Source organism: Diadema antillarum, unplaced genomic scaffold (assembly GCF_040938485.1).
Source record: "Diadema antillarum isolate AM-2024a unplaced genomic scaffold, OU_Dant_1.0 scf00000224, whole genome shotgun sequence".
NCBI lineage: Eukaryota > Metazoa > Echinodermata > Echinoidea > Diadematoida > Diadematidae > Diadema > Diadema antillarum.
The window spans coordinates 84,008-106,373 of NW_027271113.1; the positions used below are offsets into that span (position 1 = coordinate 84,008).

A 22,366-nucleotide genomic window follows, 5' to 3' on the forward strand; every position below is an offset into this window, starting at 1 on the left:
ACATTATTTTCACCACACCATCTCCGTTTCCATTTTTTATTCTTCTGGGTTTTTTTTTTCTCACCTCATCCTTCTTCGTCTTCGTCTTCTTCTTCTCATCTTCTTGCTTTTGACAATTATCGTTTTACATTTTGTTTTCAAAAGGGCCGTGAAGAAGGTATTAAGTAAAGATGTTATCCATATTGGCTGTGAGCTGGGCCCAGTGGAGATGAAACTGGCAGTGACTTGCTAAGCATTTTCATCAATTTTAACATACGTGTCAGTTTTTTTTGTCCCAGTTTGTTTCTACTTTGTGTCTTTTGTTTCTTTTTGTGCGTGGTTGAGCTGGTCTGCAAGATCGCACATGCTTGTCTTCGCAATCAATCATGAACCAAATGCATAGGGTTCACATATCGAGGCATCGATACGTTTTGCCCATGACGTTTTGACGATGAAAATACAGGATAGCTTGCATTCTGAATATCAGTTAAACTCAAGGAGTTTGAAAAAAAAAAGGAAACAAAACTGGCACTTAAGTATAGATGCAGATTTATTCACAACGGACAAGAACAGTGACATTGATCACGCTCTGTCATTAATGATACACATTATACACAATTTACATTGACTGTTATGTTCTTTCTTTATTTTTCGCAATTTGCTCTTGAACTTAAAAATTTAGTCACCATACCTCCTGAAAACATAAAAGGACGCCAGTCTCTCTCTCTCTCTCTCACTCGAATGATAATAATGATGATAATAATAATGATAAATCATACAGCTCCTGCTTATCGTTCAAGATTTGGGAAAATGCTACCAGAGCAAGATGACAGGATAGATGAGTTCTTTCCAACCTTTCATGATGTTTGTTTGTTCGTTTGTTTGTGTTTCTGTCTCACAGGCCAAGTGCACATCCTCAGTTTCTTCGACGAATTTGACGCCCTTTCGTCGTGGCCACCGAACAATCTCGAAAACAGCGATTACAAAGGTACTTACAATATTATCTCGTAAATATATCACACGCCAGAATTTTCGGGGATGCTTGATTTTCTCTCTACATCTATCTGTCTATCTATCTATTTATTTATCTATCTATCTATCTCTCTATCTATCTATCTATCTATCTATCTATCAATCTATATCTATATATCTTTATGTCTATCTTTATATCCATCAGATATACTTATATTATACAGTTAGATGTATGTATAGAGAAAAACAGAGAGAGAGAGAGACACACACAAACACACACATTATATAAATATATATATATATATATGTATATATTTGAGAATATATATATATATATATATATATATATATATATATATTAATATATCATATATAAACGAGAGTAAAGAGGCGGTAGACGTTGCTTACGTAGACGTTTACATACACACTCCAAAAAGATGCGACGACCCAGGGGTTCATCATTAGCTGAAGACACACGACTCACACTTAATATATCATGTATATATACATATATATATACACACATAATATTATTATGTGTGTGTATGTGTGTGTGCGCGCGCGTATTCCATTGGTTTATCTAATTTACACTGTCATCAGTGTTATGACTTCAATATGTTACTGGAACTGTAATGTTTTATGAATGAAGTTGAAGAACAAGTTCACCTCAATATACATGTGGATTGAGTGAATGCAGCAATTTTAATAGAACAAATCAGTGAAAGGTTGGAGAAAATCAGACAATCCATTCAAAAGTTATTTATTTTTGAAATATCTGCTCAGTCACTCCTGGATGAGAAGACTGTACTACAGGTTGTGATGTCAGGTGAATAGAACGATATAACGAAAATTAAAAAAAAAAAGCTTTTCTCGCATAATAAATGAGCACTTGACTTGCCTCTTTCAGGAGGCAGGGAAAATAACAATACTCTTAACATGCTTAACATACGTTTAATAATGACAAGTCGAAGAAATTTGTATTTTTTTTTTTCAAAAAAACAATGAAATTTTGTGAAATGTTCTTTATACTTTCCTTAATCGTTCTACGCATGTGGCATCATGCACTGTAGTAGTCTTCTCACCCAGCAGTGACTGCGCAGATACTTTAAAAAATCATAAGTTTTGAACGGATTGTCAAATTTCCCCCAAACTTTCGCTGATGAGTTCTGTTGCTGCATTTTCTCTAATCCCCATGTATATAAAGGTCAACTTGCCGGGAAAAGAGAGATGTTTGATAGAGGAATATGCCTTCATCTTTGATTCGAGAAAGTGCTGGAAGTTGTTGTAGAACAATTGGAAATGAGGAATAGAGTTTCCAAAAGGTAAAGAATTTTATTCTTTATTAAAAAAAAAGAACCGCAGCCTGACGGCCCGATCTTGATCACTATCAGTTATCTAATTGTCAATACCCTGTGTCATCATCAACTTTCTGTAAAGATTTTCATCCAAATTTTATAAACAGAAAGACAGACAGACAAAGAAACAAATAAACAAACCAACAGACAAACAAACGCCGTTAAAAATGACCTTCGTGGTGGAGGTAATTACATTTTAAAGACAACCTTACGGTCCGATTTTAAATTTTGAAGATATAGTTACCGGTATTGGCGCCTCCTTTGTCTGCATACCTAACAATTTCCTCTCTTCATCTTCTCTCTTTTTTTTAACCTCAAATATCATTTTTAGAAATAATATGACTCATGATCATATCAATGACAAGGCCATATCAGATAGCGAACAATCTTGCTATTAATAGATTTATATCTCTGTTTGTGCGACATGGCCGTGATAGAAGAGCTTTATACTCGTTACATCTCTTCTTCTTGAACGTAAAGAGCAGCCCTCATCTTTACCAAAATCGCTCAATCATTGAACTTCATTGCTTATAATGTCAAATTGAGATGAGCTCGGGTAATACTCGCCAAAACTGCTTACAACACGGGGAGGCGGTACCGCTTTTAGCTACTGTGTGTTCTCTGCCCATAAGAGGGTCATGGATGTCACAGGTGGTGCATTCGAAGGGCGATTTGGGTATTGCATGGTTTTGTTTCTCCGTTCGTATGTTTAATTGTTTCTCTCTTTCTTTCTTTTTTTGGGGGGGGGGGTTGTTTGCTTGTTTTTAAACGTACTTACCATTTCGTAAAGATTTCCACTGAAATGAGGAATTTAAAATCAGCCTTTGGCTCACTGACCTGAGTGTGAAAGGATACAGGCTTATCAAGATGTGCGATTATCGGTTAGATCTTCCTTTTCTAAGTTTTCTTCAAGATGTTATCAAATGAATGGACAACTTGAATGATATGAAACGCCTTTTACTGGCAAGATTTTTGAAATGTTTGTCACATTCCTTTCCAGTCTTGATAACTATAGCTCAAACCACAACAACAGAAAAATTAGATAAAATCAAGGTTAAAAACTGATGCTGATTGCAAAACAGTCTGCCAAATCAACATCCGTTATCTGTCAACCTTGTAAGGAGTTTCATGGTATAATTTAGGATAATGTTAATTGCTTTTGACGGAAGGAAGGGTAATAAAGATGTAAAGATAACGACGCTTCTGACGTCGTGTCAGGAAATCCATTAGATTCAAGGCTAATACTTTCTTGAATACGAACCAGTACCAAGCGTGAGCGTACGAGCATATGAATATTGAGTCTATCTTTGCTATTATATAGATAGATAGACAGACAGACAGATAGGTAGGTAGATAGATAGATAGATAGATAGATAGATAGATAGACAGACAGATAGATAGATAGATAGATAGATAGATAGAGATATACATGAAGAGAAGAGAAGAGAAGAGTAAAGCGAGCCATTTTCAAACATTTTGAAATTATCAGAAAGAGCAAAATAAAACCTTTCGGGTGATACCTCACTTGTATCAAAGCAAGGAATAGAATTTACGTTATGATAAAAAATATCCCATTTTCTCTTATTAGTTTTTTTTGTGCATTTTAGCAATTTTAGATATCTCAACTTTAAAAATGACTATGAAGTTGGCTTATACTTGAGAAAACTGTGCTGTCTTGTGCATTGCAAGTATACAGGTAGAGAGTATAAACGTATGTTTTAAAATCTCTCACAGGGCAAGCATAGAGATTCAAGAAAAGCTACAAAAAAGTAAAGCAGTCACGAGCGTCGTGTCGAGCAAGAAAAACAAAAATTAAGTACTTGCTTTACCAGGGTCAAGAGTAAATTGCGCCGACTAAGTACTGACCTTCTTGTATACCTGAACCTGGTCGTCCAGGTACCTCGGTATAGAGTATTTTTATTAGCAATCAAAGGCCAGCTGTACAGAGATCAGGTGTCATAATTAAATCGTAATGGCACTAAATCCAGACCTATCTTCTTGCATGATTTTTGTTTTGGTTATTTTTGTTTCACTTAATCGTTTAATGTATGATTTTGTCGTTTCCGCTGATTGTTTTTGGTTTTGTTTTGTTTTTTTAGGAGGGGAAGAGAGTCGTAAAATGTTGCCAACTTGGCACCACGCTGTCAATATAAAACCTGATGCATGCGTGTGTGTCATGTGTGTGTGTGTGTGTATGTGTATGTGTTTCCATGGAGCCTCAATGATATCTAGGCAAGTTAGATAAAACGAGCATGTCATTGCCTCATTTTAATCTACATAATCTTTATCAGCCGTTTCCCAATTTGTTTAAAAATGTGCTATTTGACAAAATGTGCAATATTTGCATTATTCTATGTTTCGTTTCTGTTCTGTATCGCTTTGAGTACTCTGTTGGCATAACTTTTTCCAGATTATCGCGATTGATCCTGATATTTTGTTTTATCCTCATACTCGTTTGCGCTCCCGTGTGATATAGAACTATTTCTGATTTCACCATAGAATTTTATTTGAATTCCTTATGTATTTTTTGTGTATAAACGTTTTGTTGTTAGATGGAAATGTGTTTGCAAATATGATTCTGGGCTCCGTGAAAGACCCCTGCATAATGTTGAATGGGCCATACCCTGACAATAGATTAGAAATCAATAGATTACAAATAGATAAACACAAATCAACTTGAAGACGGAGTGAATAAGAGGTTCCCATTTACATGGCATTCGCATGGTCACTCTCTCCAAATGTATGGTTAAAAAAAAACAAGAAAAAGAATGAGCAGTACAGAGATTTCGTTTTCAGTTCCGCTTTTATAGCCAGATTTGTTTTCCGCAATTTCAGAGGTACTCACATGACAACTACAATAGCTAAATGTGACTACGATTTTTATTTCGATTTTAAAAGGTTGTTCAACAGTTTCTTTAATATGAAAGATAATATAGCCAGCAGGTCTGATTTGTTCGCGCTGTCTCTGTGTACAGGTTATTCGGTGTCATTCGGCGATTTCGATGCGGACGGCTACAAGGAATATATCATCGGGACCCCACGGGGAGCTTACAACAGGGGCACGGTGAGTGCGGCTAAATCGGGATATAACGCCGGATGTAAGATGGGGTCAGCTGGTGGTTTATTGCACTGCCAACAATCTTCAACTTCGATTGCCCCCCCCCCCCCCTCCTTTCGCTCATTTTCTTTATCTTTCTACTATTCAGTTTATCTATCTATATTATCTCTACGGCCTCAATACCTTCAAATCTGAATTGAAGCAACTTTTTGGAATGATGTGTGACACATTGAGGGAGCCGGGCGCCTTTAAATATTTCTACAAATAAATGGCGCTCTGTAAATGCTGTTTCATCATCATTAACATCATATCTGTCTGTTTGTCTGTCTGTTTCATAGGACAATGCGATCATAAAGTATTTCCTGAACTCATAAAAAGAATGTATTCGTGTGTACGCGTGCATGTGTAGTGGCATTGCGTATATACTTGTCTATCAACACGTCCCTTGCTCACATCCTCCATGTATTATTGCTACTCATGGCAAATTATGATACCAAGTACGTGACGACACTGAAAAATAAGTTGTTAACAAAGAGTTATGGATGAAGAATTATGACTAATTGAGATGTCCATTGTTTGATTATCGCGCTCGCGCGTGTGTGCGATTTTTTTTTTTGGCTCCCCTTCTAACTCTCCCCCTCCTCCTCCTTCTTTATTGTATATTTGTCTCTTTTTTGTGTTGTGTTGTTGTTGTTGTTTTTTTTTTTTTGCTTTAACCTTGTTTCTCCTCGGTTTCTGGCAGGTAACCATCATGGACGCTGCCCTCAACGAGTTGGCGGTGTTCGAAGGCAGCCAGATGGGCGAATATTTCGGACACACGCTGGCGTCATCAGATTTCAACGGGGACGGGTAAGCGAGTCAACAAATTCACTTTACGAAAATTCTTTACTACTACTACTACAGCTGGCTCAACTGCAACTAACACTTCTACTACTACTACAGAGCTACCAAGTCTCACGCATTCTGCGTGAGACTCAAGCATTTAGGGGCCATCTCACGATCTCACGCATGGCACCCATTTTTCTCACGCATCGGGCGAAGTCTGCAACTTGGGCCTATAATAATGAGCATAGCTCAAAAAATTAAAGTGATAGTTGCAAATAAAGGTATATTTCCCTTTTGTCTTTCAAAATAAGTAAAAAATAGTCACTTAGGTATGCACCTGATTGCACCATTAAGAGCTAAAAATTGAAAAAGCTCCCTACCGTGGGAGGCCACAGGGAGGAAAAACCCCTCCCACACCCTCGCTCGCGCACACATGCTGAGATGCCGAGTCATGAAAATCTCATTCATAAATTTTTTTTGAACTTGGCATCCCTGCTACTACTACTACTACTTCTTATTCTACTATACTACTATTACCACCACTACCACTACGACTGTAATACACCGTAGTAGTAAAATGATACTACTACTACCACTATACAACTTTTTAACTACAAATCTACTACTGCTACTTCTGCCTCTACTACTACATCTATTATATTACCAGGGCTCGACACTAACGGTGGCCCGGTGGCCCAGGGCCACCAAAAATGAAAGTCGGGCCACCAAATTTTTTTTAATAGTATGTCAATAAATTCGTAACTTTGTGCGCCGGAAATTAGCAGTTAAATTTGTTTAAAGGATGGATGAAAAGGACTGAATGAGTGCCTGAGAGTGAGTGTTGCAAGTTTGTTGAAGTTTATTTATGAGTAGATATGTCTAACTTCTAATTCTTACTATCATGAAACTTAAATATTTGACTCATTTAAAAAAAAAAAAGACTTTTAACATTTTTTATTGTTTGTTTGGGACACCAAATTTTTTTCTCGGGCCACCAAAAATGTGAAATTTAGGATTTTGGTGGCCCCATCGGGCCACCAAACAAAAAAAGTTAGTGTCGAGCCATGGCTACTACTATTATCATTACTGCTACTACTACTATTACCACTACTACTACTACTACTACTACTACTACTACTACTATAGCTACTGCTTTTTTTTTGGGGGGGGGGGGCGGTTTTTTTCTTTAAGGATTCTAATCAGTAACATCCCCCCACACAAGACAAAGCCTTATTGACCAAGGTACATGCACCTATTTCAAGATGATCCCTTTCTATTGAGAGTACCTGAGAGTACCTGTGTTCCTCGACGCAATTTCGAATCATAATTATTATCGATTATCATCTCCTCTAGATTCGATGACCTCGTGGTCGCGTCTCCCATGTACAGCGACCAGCATGATAACAGTCTGCACTACGACGTCGGACGAGTCTCCGTCTATCAGACCGACGCCGAGGTGAGAAATGATGAGATCGTCATCCGAAATCCTTTAATCGTGTGTGCAAAAGCAGAATGACTCTGAACGTGTTATCATGAATTTCGTACAATGCGATTGTCGTCATAGTGATATTGGTAAACATTAAATCCTGTATATGAACTCTATCTGAGGTATAAATGTTTTCTCCTTGTTGATATTCAGTAATGTTATGAATTGAAGAGTTGATTGAATTATAGTAATGTAGTTATCAGTGACATTGCTAAATATCCCTGTTTAATGTCTGCGTAATCATCGCACTGCCTTTCAACTGTAGAGTTTCTGCCTGTACAACCACTTTGTTTTCTAATTATTCTTCATTTTTAGGCAATGAGGTTCCTGCCCCCTCTGGTGCTAATTGGTCAGCGACCAGGAGCGAGGTTTGGTTTCTCTTTGGCTGCCCTGGGGGATGTCAACCAAGATGGGTTCAACGGTAAACTATTAAGAAATGAATACATCAACTAAGACAATATATAAAGGAGAAAACTTTTGAAAATCACAACAGTGTCATTAGGTGGAAGTGCTGCATATTTTCCTTTCTCTGTGTGTGTGTGTGTGTGTTTGTGTGTGTGTGAAAATATAGGTAAATGCTCCACTCTCTATATATAGTTAGATTTACCCATTCGTTTTGATATGTAATAAAAAAACAAGGAATTACGAAAGTTTCTCTACCAAATAGTTTCTCTAGTAAAATAACGACAAAGTTACAAACAATGCCTTTAATTTTTAATGGATATTAAAATAACGTCAGGGAGAGGAGGGATGGAAAATATTTGATATTATTGTTCAGTCTGTATTGTGTTAGAGATAACTCATGCTGGAAGGGATTTCGGATATACACTATTATGCCAATCATTTCTGTCTAGTTCTGTCTGTCTCCCAAAATGCTTCTCACATATAGCAAACCATGACTTATGTAATTTCTAATAGAATAGAATATTTTCGGACTTATTACTGTATAATAATTATGTACATTGTGTTTCTCATGTTTACAATGTTACCATTTTGGTGCCACTGAAAATGTAAATTAATTCAAGATCAGGTCAAAATACTTATTTTATATAAATATTTCGTTGAATATGTCTTAAACTTATGTTTCATTGCAATAGCAACCATATTTATTTCATGAGAATGATATATATTTTCGAATCGACTTCACGGTATTGTCATTTCATTTCCATGCCTTGTCAAATGTATTTTGTTGAAAAGTGAAATCGAGTTTTCATTAAATTGAAAATTGAATTACTATTTGATCACATTGAGTCATAACTGAATAATTTCTATACGTGTATTGCAGTATCACAATTCTCAACAATCATTAAAGAGTACTGACTGCCACTTTATATCATCAATTATGGTGCAATTCTGCATTGGGCTAATTCTCGCTTCCAGATCTTGCCATAGGGGCACCACACGACGGGGAGACGGGAATGGGCCGCGTTTACATCTACCACAGCTCCGGTGGACAGGGGTTACCTGAATCACCATCTCAGGTATAACAATATTAATACAACATGTTAAAAGCCGTGGTTGAGAATAATGAGATGCGGGGTGCGCGAATGCTGTGTTAGGGCTGATGTGATTCCGGTATTAAATACCTGAACGGGGTCCGGAGTGAGGCCACGGGAACCGATCCGCGGGGGTCCAGACACGTTTAGAATAGCACGGCATCAGTCAAACCTGTCTATAGCGACCACCGTCTATAGCGACAACCTGTCGTATAAGACCACTAAACACACTTCACTCCAAGAGAAATGCTATGTTAATCCTCTGTCTTTTGCGGCAACCTGTCTGCAATGGCCACTGCTTTCGTATCCCTTGGGTGGTCGCTATAGACAGGTTTGACTGTATCTCTTCCACTTTTCAATGTGTTGTTTGGGTATGGAGTCCCATGCTTATCCCAAACTCGATTGGCAGGTGGGGGATGGAGATTGAGGAAGAGTTAATGATAGTTCAGGATACTGGCTGAATCATCGCTCAGAAAAACTAGCTATACCTTTTTAAGAGGTAAAGTAACATTAAAACTTTGCAGTGCGATTATCACGCGTTAACTACCCTTGACATTGCGTATCATGGGGGTGGGGCTGTCAGATTGTATAGATACACACGTCAGATGATAACATTACCACGTCCAAAATCAAAAACACGTTATCATGGTATATGAAGGTTTCGTCAAGGATATGTCGACGTGATAAACAATGATGACTCGCATCTCACCATGACCTCTTCCGTGTTAATCTATGGCCCTCCATGTGAAGTCTTGTGTATAATGTGTGTGCGTGTGTGTGTGTGAGGGTGTGTGTGTGTGCGTGTTTTGAGTGTGTTTGTGTAATAGTAAGTACTGAGCCTTGAATTTATGGTGAACTCGTTTTTATCAGCCATAAAGAGGAGGCATTCCAAATGGACGAAGAATGAGTTTGTTGTTGACAGTAACATTTTTAATTTGCCAATATGACGGCTCCTGATAAACATACCTTTGTACCTTTCTTCGAAAGGAAATGCAACAAAAAATCATCGATTAAGAGTCATCTTTTCGTGAGAAACAAACATAAAGCAATAAGAAAAATACATGAATAGGTGATAACAAACGCTAACACAAAGCTATTAATTCCATGAAAGTGGAGAAAATTTTTTTGTGTCGACAATCATTGTGGCACGAAAATGGTGATTATAGCCAATAGACTATTAACATCGCTATCGGCGGTAAGCCAATAGCACAAACGCATTGAATGTTGCATCAATGGGCGGTGAGTTGGCTCAGTCGGTAGCGCGTCTGCCTCACGATCGTAAGGACCCGGGTTCAAACCCGAGTTTGGACTGAGCAATGTTGTGTGTAATCATACCGTCCCCTCTGGCAATAGAGGCAAAACAGTAAACACTCTGTTCCTCGGATAGGACATATGATAATGAAGGTCCCGTGTGAGAGAGAGAGTCACAACTCATGCACGTAAAAGATCCCGCTTCATTCATTCGTCGCAAAGAGCAGGATGTTTAACCCGGTGAAGTGATCAAGCCTCACATCCAACTGGACCCCATGGAAGACGAGCTTCCCTGGATCAGTTACCAATCCATTACCAATTCAAGCACCTGTTAATTACCATAATGACTCTCCTTGGAATTCTCTTCTGCCGATATAGAAATGATATCAATCAAAGAGAAAACGAGCACAAAACAACCAAAAAACAGACGCTAAAACGTGAAGAGCATGTCGCGTGTCAAATCATCTGATCCATGTGCTATATTATATCCTCCAAACTTTTTTTTTGTTTCTTTCTCCAGGTCCTAGATCCAGCGTCTCTCGGACACAACTGGCCAACATTCGGGTTCTCCATGTCCGGAGGGCTGGACATGGATGGGAACGGATATCCAGGTATCTTCACATACAACCGCGTAATTCATTGATCATTTTATTCATTGTGTTGACATGGTAGCGCATGAATTGTGTCTGAAGAGGTGCCTTCTTGTTGTGTATATTATTCAATTTCAAAAGCAATTAATGTGTTTCATTTGACGAATGGCAGATTGTTTGATGTAATTGATATTACTTATTTATCTTGTCGCCTTTTCGGCATTCATTTCTTTTCAGATCTCGTTGTCGGAATGTACAAGGCCTCGGCAGTCGCGTTATTCCAGTAAGATTTTATTTTGTATGACGTCACCCCTCCCCTTGCCCCTTCCCCTTATCCTTACTGTACCATCTTACTCATCTTAGAGATGATTGAAGGGGGAAATTTTCAAACCACTACATGATTATCAGTTATATCATATACATGTATAACAATACGTGACATTTCATGTACCTACATTTCTACATACATCAAGTTTCGTGTACGTATGTCAGTAAGCAGCCCCCCCCCCCCCGGAAATTAGCTATAAGATCACCCAAGATAAATGCAAAAAAAAATAGAATAATGACAATAGAAATGATAATAAAAAGGTAATAGATGACACACAAAAAGTAAATGAACAACCTGAAAAAAGAAAAAGAAAATGTTTCTGCTAACCAGAGAGTTTCTGAGGCTTGCCAGACATAGCAGCATGCAGAAACGCATGTAAATTTGGATTTCATTGGCCTGTGGAGTATCTATTGGTCATTCGTTATAGTCCCTATATCCATAGGAGGAAATAGTATCTAAAAACAAATGATGGGATATGAATACAGAGTGAAATCGTTCTATTCGTCGAATATGTTCTTGTTTTAATTTTTAGATCATATATCGCTATATCGCAGCCAAGGCATTGTCCTGGGGAGACATTGCTAGATAATAATGCTGTTCAAATGTTAGACAAAAAAAGAAGAAGAAAGAAAGTAGGACCCACGTGGAAATCAGTGCTGTGGTTCAACTGTCAAAAGAGGAAGACTGTGCATGCATAGACACAAGGTCTGGCCAGTCGTGTCACATTTCATATATTGCGGGTACTACACTCAGCCCTCCATTCCACGTATAATTACCAAGGCTGTGCGACAGTCAACAATTTAGTAAACAACGCATTGTCGCTGGTAGCATCCTTCACATTGTCTAGCAAATAGAACATAAATAATATGAGGGGGAAGCAGCTATTAAAAATAATAAAGAGAGGAAAAAGTACAAACACCTAAAAGGGACAGACGTGGTATAATGCTTCCATGACATTAATGCTCCTGCGACTATTGCTCCCATAAAATATCTTCACATTAAAACTAAAGATGAATTCTAGCAACAAACATAACCCTAAACCTAATCATGATCATCACCTCAAGCTAAGTTTAAAGCCGAATCACAACACGAACCCTAAATCTAAGTCCTTGGAGACGAGCAAATGTCGTGTCGCCGGTATGACACCACGATGTGCACATATCATTTCTGCTGGCATGATAACTGGATTTGTTACAACATCACGCACGTCTAGCTACAACTCTATAAAGCATGAACACTTCCTGTTCATGCGTTCACAGGAGGATGCAGTTCGAAAATACAATGTGGCCGAATGCTTGTGATATTGGATTGAAACTAACCATTCTTAAGGGTGTTACGGATCTATAGGAGTCTATTTAGATAACAACTTGAATACGTTGTCAAGCGCAAAGTCTTTGAGCATTAATTTTAAAGCCACTTGTATTTGTTAATTCACGGTCATGTTAGTCACTAGTATGTAATGATAATCACCCCTTCATTGATAATTAATAACATAAGTTTTGCATTGTTATCATCGTAATTATTGTTATCAACACAATCATAATTATTATTATTATTATCATTTATTAGTGTTTTTATTATAAACATTGCCATTATTATAAGTATTACTATCATTACTAAAACAATCATCGTTATAATCATCATCATCATCGCTAGCAACGTTAGCATCACCACTACTTTCAATATTGATATTATTGTGGTCATCTGCATAATATTCTTATCGAAGAATCCACTCCTTTTATTGTGTACAGCTCGCGTCCTGTTATTGATATCCACGCCGGGCTTTCAGCAGACATTACCGGCATCACGCTGACCGAACCCAGCTACCGACTGAGCGGCAGCGGCTTGCCGGTCTTCGGGTATGGATCATTTTACTTACCGCCCGTGAATAAAGTGTTGGGGGTTTTTTTTGAGGACATGAGCGAAACTCTTGACCCACCTCCTATAAAAGATATGGAAAAATAATGGTAGCATAAAGACATCTCGATAACAGGTCATGGAAATATCATCCTCTTTCGATTTGGGAATTTTCCTGTATTATTTCTATCTATACATTGCCCCACTGTGATATCTAGTCCTCATTCAGAGGGCGCGTTACATGGAATCCTCAGAATAGCTACAAATTTATAACTCCTCTCAATCCTCCCTAAATGGCAGTTAGTGCTTAACTAATCTGTCGGCACTCGATGGATTTACGGGTGATGTTCGTTATTCCAAAGGTTCGTTCAGTCCGAATGTGTAATAAGGTTCGTTGATCAGAAAGTACTAAAAAGGTGCGTACTTACAAACCTCATTTCGTTTTCGGATTAACGAACGCTCGGAATAACGAACCTTTCTTCATTTTCAGAGTAACGAAACATTAAAGACTGGGATAATAATGAATGTTACTGTATTTTCGGATTAACAAACCCCTTAGAATAACGAACTATGTTTTCATGTGTTTTGAAAATTTTCCCCTTTGATGCAATCACGTGATATAGTACAGCGAAAATTGGGACGAGCCTGGCTTTTGCGTTTTTGTCATTGTGTGTGACATTCAGCAACCATGCCGAAATGAATGCATTATTGCATTAATACAATTGTGGCTATTAGAATAGAGGGGCGCAAAAAACAAACAAACAAACAAACTTTCATACTTTCGTCACCATTTATTATCATAATCCTTTTCATTCATTTTAATCATCTTTGCAGTTTTAACGTGACGCTGTGTTTGTCATACAGTGGGCGATATACGCCTGCCAGTATAGGTGAGTACACAATCATGGATCCGCCCCTTTTATTGTCATTGTTGTTTGGTGTGTGTTCTCAAGTTACATCAGCGATTGAGCAAGTGAATGTCTTTTCCCCGTATATAGACAATACGCATCTCCTCCAATAAATACGTATTCTTGCTATGGTGACATTTCGCCGAGTAGAATTATCTCTTTGCTTTAACTGGTATGATAATCATTCTGTATTCAGCGTCTACGTACTGTCTTAGCAAGGTTGTTCAATTAAAACTACATAAAACTCTTAGCTTCTTTGGCAGCACCTGTGATGGATGTACATTACACCGCTTTTGTGATTCTATCGTATACATGACATAATGTTGAACATCGTCATGTTTTGCGAACATTGGGTTTTCTGAAAACGCCAGAGAACTGAAAACATAGTATGATCTGAGAAGAGCCTTATTGAATTACATTGTATTTGCAATCATCACATATCTCCTATATGGAAATATCGGCTTCTGCTCTTGCACTTACCATCTTCGATTAATCCTGGAATCCTTCTTCATTTCAGTCCTCGACTACGACTTGGTTGCCGACGCTGCCCTCGCTGTCACGCAGAGATGCTACTTCGAGCTCATCGACCAAGTCAACGTGGACACGATCAGGAACCAAGTCTTCCTCGACGAGGATACAGAACTCTGCCTCACACACGTTGCTTACATGACGGTAAAGATAATTATCTTGGTTTGAGAATGAAGCTTTACACCTCATTGAGCAGGTTGATCTTTTTCATCAGAGTACATACAATGTAATACATTTAACAATGTGTAAATTCTGAATAAAAGCATGTCTTCACGAAATAGTGAAGTTCGTGGTAATTTCATGACGTCATTGCCTCAAAACTTTTCTTTTGAGTGACGTGCGTTCAAATATTTGCAGTGATTTGCTATTGTTTTATTAGGAGTTATTGTTCTATGGATAGGAGTTATTGCTCTATGAGTATTTGCACATAAAACTTCAAGAATTTCGATTGCTTTTCTTCGACATTTTGACATCATGACATGACACAAACTGAAAATAATAATTATAATACACATACACACCCGAAAGAGCACAAAACATAAATTGCATCCATGGTCAGAAGCACCACACCACAGATCCTTTAATCCAGTTGCTGAACATGCTTTGATGAGAAGCACCGCAGAAATAGAAGTAGAAATATTTGAGAGTCACGTGAATCGAATATTGAACGCAATACATTGAGTGGCAACCAAGAGACCCCATTAATGAAAGAAAAAGTAACGATCATTAAAAAAAAAGAAGCGACGTGACTCTAGTTTGGGCGTGTTTCACTGGCTTCGACTTCAGTGCCGGTATACTAGTCAAGGCAATCAAGCAAAATTACTTATCGCAAATAGTCTTCTCCTTATGTTTACCTTAACATACGATGAAATTTATGTAGGCCTACGTAAATTATACTCATAGGCCCTTATCTATTTCTTTTGAGTACTCTTGTTAATGAATTATGATAATGAAAACAATGTGAACAGATTGCCGACTTTGTCATAATGATTTTCTTTTAGTACAAATGAGGAAACAAAACAAACTGAATCTAAAATACCTCTCCCATTTCTGTTACAGCCATCGATCGTGGACAAAGTGACGCCCGTATCCTTCCGCGCAGACATACGACTCTCCGACGAGCGACTGAACAGCACTCGGACTCGATCTTCAACGATCGAACCGATTCTCAACGACAGAGTCCCTGCCTCAGCGGCTCTTACGGTATGTTCGTTGCTTGATGGTAAACCAAAGGAATGTCCACTAGCCCTTCGGGTTGATTCGTTTATCTCTGTTTGGTTTAAAGCAAATTCAAATAATAATATTGATTGAAGAACAAACTGCATGCGAAGAAGATTTAATCCAACTGATTATTATCTGTTGGTTGCATAAGTATTCTTCCGGCTTGCCATTTTGGTTTTACCTTTGTTTTGTTTTGTTTAGCTTTGCTTGAAATGAAAGTCTTAACCCTCAACTCCAATTTCGTTGTCTCTGTCGGGTAAAAAAAAATGTAAATTCAACCTGATTGCAAAAACATACAGGTGTTCTAAGCAGTATGAATCAAACAGGTTACTTCCACCTATGTTAAATCTCATTTTACGAGCAAAAGGCATCAGTTAGGGAAGCGGAACAAACTATTTCGTCATTGTCACTATTGTTGTTGATTCCCTCCCCCCCCCCCCCTCCCTCCCGTTGCCTGAATATACAACTGTGAACTCACCTATGCCAATTGCTTTCTACTAATGACTACAGGTCCCTATACTACGGAACTGCGAAAACGAGATCTGTGTGCCGGACCTTAATCTTGCCGTGACAAAGTAAGTGTTTCATTGTTTGATTTTCCACTTGGTCAGTAGGGCTTATTGTGCTTCTGAGGGAATTAAGCATGAGAACAAATCTTTGTACTAATATCATCACCTTCTAAGGGTAATTATTGCGGAATCAGTACATTTGAAACCTACTATGTATTTCCTTCTTTTTATATTCACTTTTAATAGAAATCACAACTTAATGATGGAAGTGTGAGGCGACGGAATCTAGTCTTTAAACGACATATGTGTGCTTTTACCAAAAATCGAAACTTTAAATCCCACAAAGGTTGATCATCTTACTTTCTGTGTTTATCAAAATTTGATTTTATCACAGGTTGAACAGTGTTGAAGTTGCTTTTTTCACTATGCAAAATTAATTAAATCGAGATTATGTTGCCAATGAGTGGTGTAGCATACATACAATATTTCGGTTATGTACATCTAACAATATCTATTCTAGGAACGTGGAAGTGTTGTACGTTGGTGACAGAAAGAACGTTGTTATGGTAGCGGTGATAACAAACCGTGGGGAGGATGCTTACCAGTCTCGTCTCCGAATACAGTCGCCTCCAGAGTTCCTGTTCAAGAAAGCCGAACAACTCCACCAGGTGAGTTTCGCACGTGGGACTGTTCCCTGAGAATTCAGTGCACATAGGCATAATGTCATGAAAATCATTTCTCAGTGCCTAATGTCAGTGTCATCTTTACATAGAGTCTAGTCAACTTTGCTCCATTGGGTGGCACTATAGTAGTTTGTTAGGCAAGAATTTAGCAAAGAAATGTTCGCCCTGTTGCACACCATGTAAGTTGGCCAAACTCTTATTATGACCAGTGCCTATGGAGGAGCGAAGTTTTTGGCTACATCAGTACAATGATCTACGTCTGAAGATGAGTAAAGAGAAAGTTCCCATAGTGAAAGTAGACCAACTGAATTGGTTTGAATGAAGGTAATAGGTCAGTAATCTCGTCTTCGTCGGGGTGTCGGTAGCAATTGTTAACTTCTGTACCAAAGGAATTTGTCAGCGAAGTCATCCAAGTGTTTCAATAACTGAATCCTTGGTATTAAATAACATCGTCATTATGTCAGCATGGGTTTCTGCGTTTAATGGATGATTATGATATGGCAAGTTATTACAGGAGGAAACGGTAGAGAATCGGAAAGGTCATAGTTACCTAGTTCATAACAAGCTATTATTGATTACTGATCCAGTAGGCGAAAGCCTAATCAAACAGGTAATTTGCAATTGATTGTGACAAAAATGAACTTTTATCCAGTTGACATTCCTATCATATGAATCTTTTCAGCGAGTTATTATTGCTGACTAAGTATTTTCCTAATATACTAGGTTGGCAAATTGAAGATCAATGTTCCTTTTATCAAACGTGTAATGTATGTTCACATCCTGCAAATATGGTGTTAAAAAAAAGATTGTCCCTTGTATCCATGGTTTCTGCTCACCTTCACAGGATTTTCCCTCCACCTGCACCAATGACGTACAACTGTCCGTCGTCACTTGTAATGTCGGGAATCCTCTTCCCTCCGGAGGAAAGGTAGAACTTGTAATTCTTTTTTATATACAATGTAACTTGTAAAGCATCTGATTTGATTTGATTTGATTTGATTTGCTTTAATTTCTGCATTTTTAACAAAGTACATACAACGTAATAAACAGTTTGTACCAATAATGAAACATTGTATAGGTTAGTTATTTCAATCAAATTAATACAAACAAAATGCAGGAGACCGTCAACTTAAGCTGAAGCTTGAATTATCTGCAATTTTGTTGACTAATTTGACCGTAAGATGTGTGTGTGCGCGCGAGTGTGATGTAAGGCCGTAATGCATTTAGTGAGCTGTGAAAGATCACTCAGAACCATTCACCTTCTCATTATTGTTCTTGTCAATTGTGTCGTCATCAATTGTCCTAATGTCCTATTGTGTTGCTTTGCAGTTTACCTATTGCCTGGATTACGAGTGATTATCATCATTTGCATCTTTAGAATTGATCGTTTCTTCTTCACCTTCTTCTTCTTCTGCTTTTAAATCTCCTATTCCCCAGATTAAGCTCCGCGTTGAGTTTGAGAACGTTAACTTGTCTGGGCAGGCTGACGCAATTACTTTTACCCTGGAAGTCAGCAGGTAAATCTGATATTATTTGGATATCTCCTAAATCTATAATTTCTCTTACTTTCGCATTGTCTACACACATAATGTTTATTATCCATGGGAGTGGTTATTCATAATAAATGGCAGTCTCGTAACGCTACTAGTAACAACCTTCAACTCTAAAAGAGACAGCTTTTAATACTTTGTTGCTACCCTGTCAAATGAATCTGTGTATTTCTATATTTTGCATTTATTCGTATCTAACCTTGTTTGTATACGGTCACCTTCAACATTTCCGCAAAGAGGCAAACTTTTATTATGAATCTTTGTATTTTATCTTTGCATTTATTTGTCTCAACCTTGTTTGTATACGGTCACCTTCAACAAGAAGGAAACATATATCTACGTATACCTTTGATGCTTGATATTCTTTTGTGACTTTCATTATTTTCTGCGCCACTGTTCTTGATCATTCATTTTGATACCTTCTCGTATAATGTTAATCTCGAAAGGGAATCTGTATACGTAATCAAAAGGTGAAAAGCTCACATTTCGATTCACAATCATGATGAAGATAATTTGAAAAGTTGAAAGCTTAATTGTGCATTAGCTCCAATCAATTTTCCTTTAACTCATCCGTTGTATATAAGACACCCAAGGTTACATGAAATAAAAAAAGAGAGATATATCACATGAAATAAATAACTCGAACTGATCGACTCTAAATCTTGAATACATGCAAGAATATACTAGCACCTTTGCCAGATAAATACATAATCAAACTAATCAAAGACACTTTAATTCCTTCAAGACTTCAAACAATATTTTGTGTATGGGAAGTATAATCTCGAAAGCTCATTGCCATATACGTACCTTTAAAGTCACTGTGAGACGATGCTTTCGATTTATTTAACTTTGAATATTTAAAGCTACTGGCTATAACCTTCAACTCTAAAATTCACAGCTTTAATAAAAACTTTATAGCTATCGAATTATCCCTGTCAAATAAATCTTTGCATTCCTATATCTTTGCATTTATTCGTATCAAAACTTGTTTATATACGGTCACCTTCAACATTTCTGCAAAGAGGCAGACTGTTATATGAAAGTACTTTGTTGTCTGATTTGCCTTTAATGACTCTTGTTATTTTATGTTTCCGCTGTTGTCAGTCATCCATCTTAATATCTCTTTGTCTTATTCTATTTGCAGAAGGGAATCTTTGGAACAAAAGTAACGAAAATTATCATGAATATAATGAGAATAGAAAGTTCAATCGTAGAAAAGAATTAACCATTTTTTCCTGAGCTCTTCTGTACTTCACAAGGCTCCCAAGGTCATAGAGATATAAAAAAAGGCAAAAGTATATCATGAAATAGATAAGTGCGTTCTGAACTTTTTGAACTGTTGGATACATGATAGTTTACCAGTTAGCCACATCTAAAGAAAGTGAACACTGAATGCCAAAATCTGTTCATGTGTTAAGGTTTGACTTTGAGTATAAGTTCCTCACCCCCCCCCCCCACACACACACACCCTCCAGTCTCTCTTTTACAATGTAACTTACTGCCACGTTCTTAAATCTCCTTCCTTTGTTTCTTTTCTTTTACAGTATTGAGGCGGAGCTCCAACACAAACGAAAGGACAATCGGGTCGAGATCAGCATCCCTGTCGAAGTCATGGCCTCCATCAACCTCGTTGGGTATGTCACCCCTCAAAAACCATTTTATTCCCTCATCATGCCTACAAAAGTGTGGCATGATATCATGCACTCCAATGCGTCGGACTAAGAACATATTCAGAGTGTACGTCTTTTATAATTGCTTTGACCTTACACAAGGACACGTCCGAACCATTATTGTCACTATGTTACGTTCCAGATAGGGTCAAAATGTGTTGGTAACGATAGTTACTCAATAATTTCCATAGTTCTTGTAACCAAAGCGCTCAAAGAATTCGACAATCGGTATATTATTTCTGATATGACTACACATTGGAAGAGTCTGTATTGATCGTATTTCTTTTGTTTTTTACTGTCAAGTGATCTGTTTGTTTGTTCCTATCTAGATTTCCTGCGATTTCCAGAACATTTTCTTCCGATTGCCTGATAGCTTTGCTCGTTTTGAGAAGTGGAGAAGTGAACGACTAGGAACTGATAGTATTGAAATGGATGTGAGAGTACACACATTGTGATGCCATAACTACGTTATTGACATTTCTGGTCAAGTGACATTATAATACATGCGCTTATACTGATAAACCACTGTAAACCGAGGCAGATGATGGTTGTGTGAGATCTACACGTATGTTTATTTTTGAGCTATTTTTATCTATCTATTTTCCCGCCAGCCTGTCAACTCCTGAGAGAGTAATTTTTGACCCCGAGGAATATCCACGTGACAGGGAGATCGAATCAGAGGACGACATCGGGCCAGAAATTAGGCATTATTATTCGGTAGGAACACTGAACATTAGTGACTCGATCAAATGTGTACTTGTTTATTAAGGTAGCGTTATATACTGGTCTGGAGTATGGATTGGGGGTGCACTCTACAGGTAGGCAACGGCGATCGATATTGAGTCACTCCCTCCTAGCGCATCATCTGTTTCAATCGTATTTAGTATTTCAAAAGTATTTCGCATCTCAAGATTAAAGAGGCGTTTTCAGTGTTATAGGGTTGTTGTATTCGTCTGCATATTTCTTTCTTCTGGTGTCTTGTGATAACTAATTGCAGTATATCCTATATATGGATAGGATTAATTATGATGAACTGATATGAAAGAAACTGAAGGAGGGGGGAGACTGAAGAGTAAAAGATGATGACGAAGAAAGAGGAAGATGAGGAGAAAGAGGAGGATGGAAGGGAGTAGCTTGAAAAGTTAGATATGATAGATGATGAACTAATGTTTATGTTTTTTAAGTGATTTGTTAATTTTATCCATGCAGAAACAATGAATGAAATAAAATTAACAACTAAATCTTAGCCATGGTAGATGATGAACTAATGTGTATGCTTTTGTTTAAGTGATTTGTTCATGTTATCCTTGCAGACACAATAAATGAAATGAAATTATTGAAAATGAAAAGGAGGAGGAGGAGGAGGAGGAATACGACGAAAAGGATGACGAGAATGAAGAATGATTTCTTTCATTGTCAGAGTAACATATTATATTATGCTTATTCTTTTCTGGACATTTGCCCTTTCCAATACAGCTTATCAACAAAGGTCCTTCCCATGTTGGACCGACGGTAGTAAACATCGACTGGCCGCTGTTCACGCACGATGATAATGTCCTATTACTTCTTACCAGAGCTTCCATGAACAACGGCAAGGCGTGCACAGTGAATGCGTTCGTCTACCCGGTCGATTTACCGGTGAGGGCGTAGTTCAAGGAATGCAATAGGGAACTTGGGTAGTCATTGCGAGTTAATTGAGAGTATTGTTGACATGAAAATATCAGCAGTTGTTGTTGTTGTTTTTTGGTCCCTCGCGAAGTTCGTACAATGATTAGTTTTTCCAAGTACTTTTTTTCAAAGTAGTAAATAGTGAAGAAGTCGAGGTCCATCGTTTGCAGACATCGTAAGATAATTGCTGCTTACAGAGAGTTGTGGCAAGGAAAGCCTGAATTATTTTCTTTTTTTCTGAGGGAGGGAGGATCACAAATTTACAAAATAAGGAGAAGTCTCGGCCCAGTTCATACGATCAGGTACTCTCCTGCACGAAATCTTTTGGTTCGCTGGCAGCTACAGCAGTTTTGTCCCTATAGGTAAATGTTTCTTTTCCCTATGGCCTGCTTTTCAGTGGTCCAATAAAAGAAATAAAACACACAAAATAGA

General features: G+C 37.8%; 1 pseudogene; it reads left to right on the forward strand.

Moving 5' to 3' along the window:
- LOC139724621 (integrin alpha-8-like) overlaps positions 1-22,366 on the forward strand; it is a 59,726-nt pseudogene that overhangs the window by 33,540 nt on the left and 3,820 nt on the right.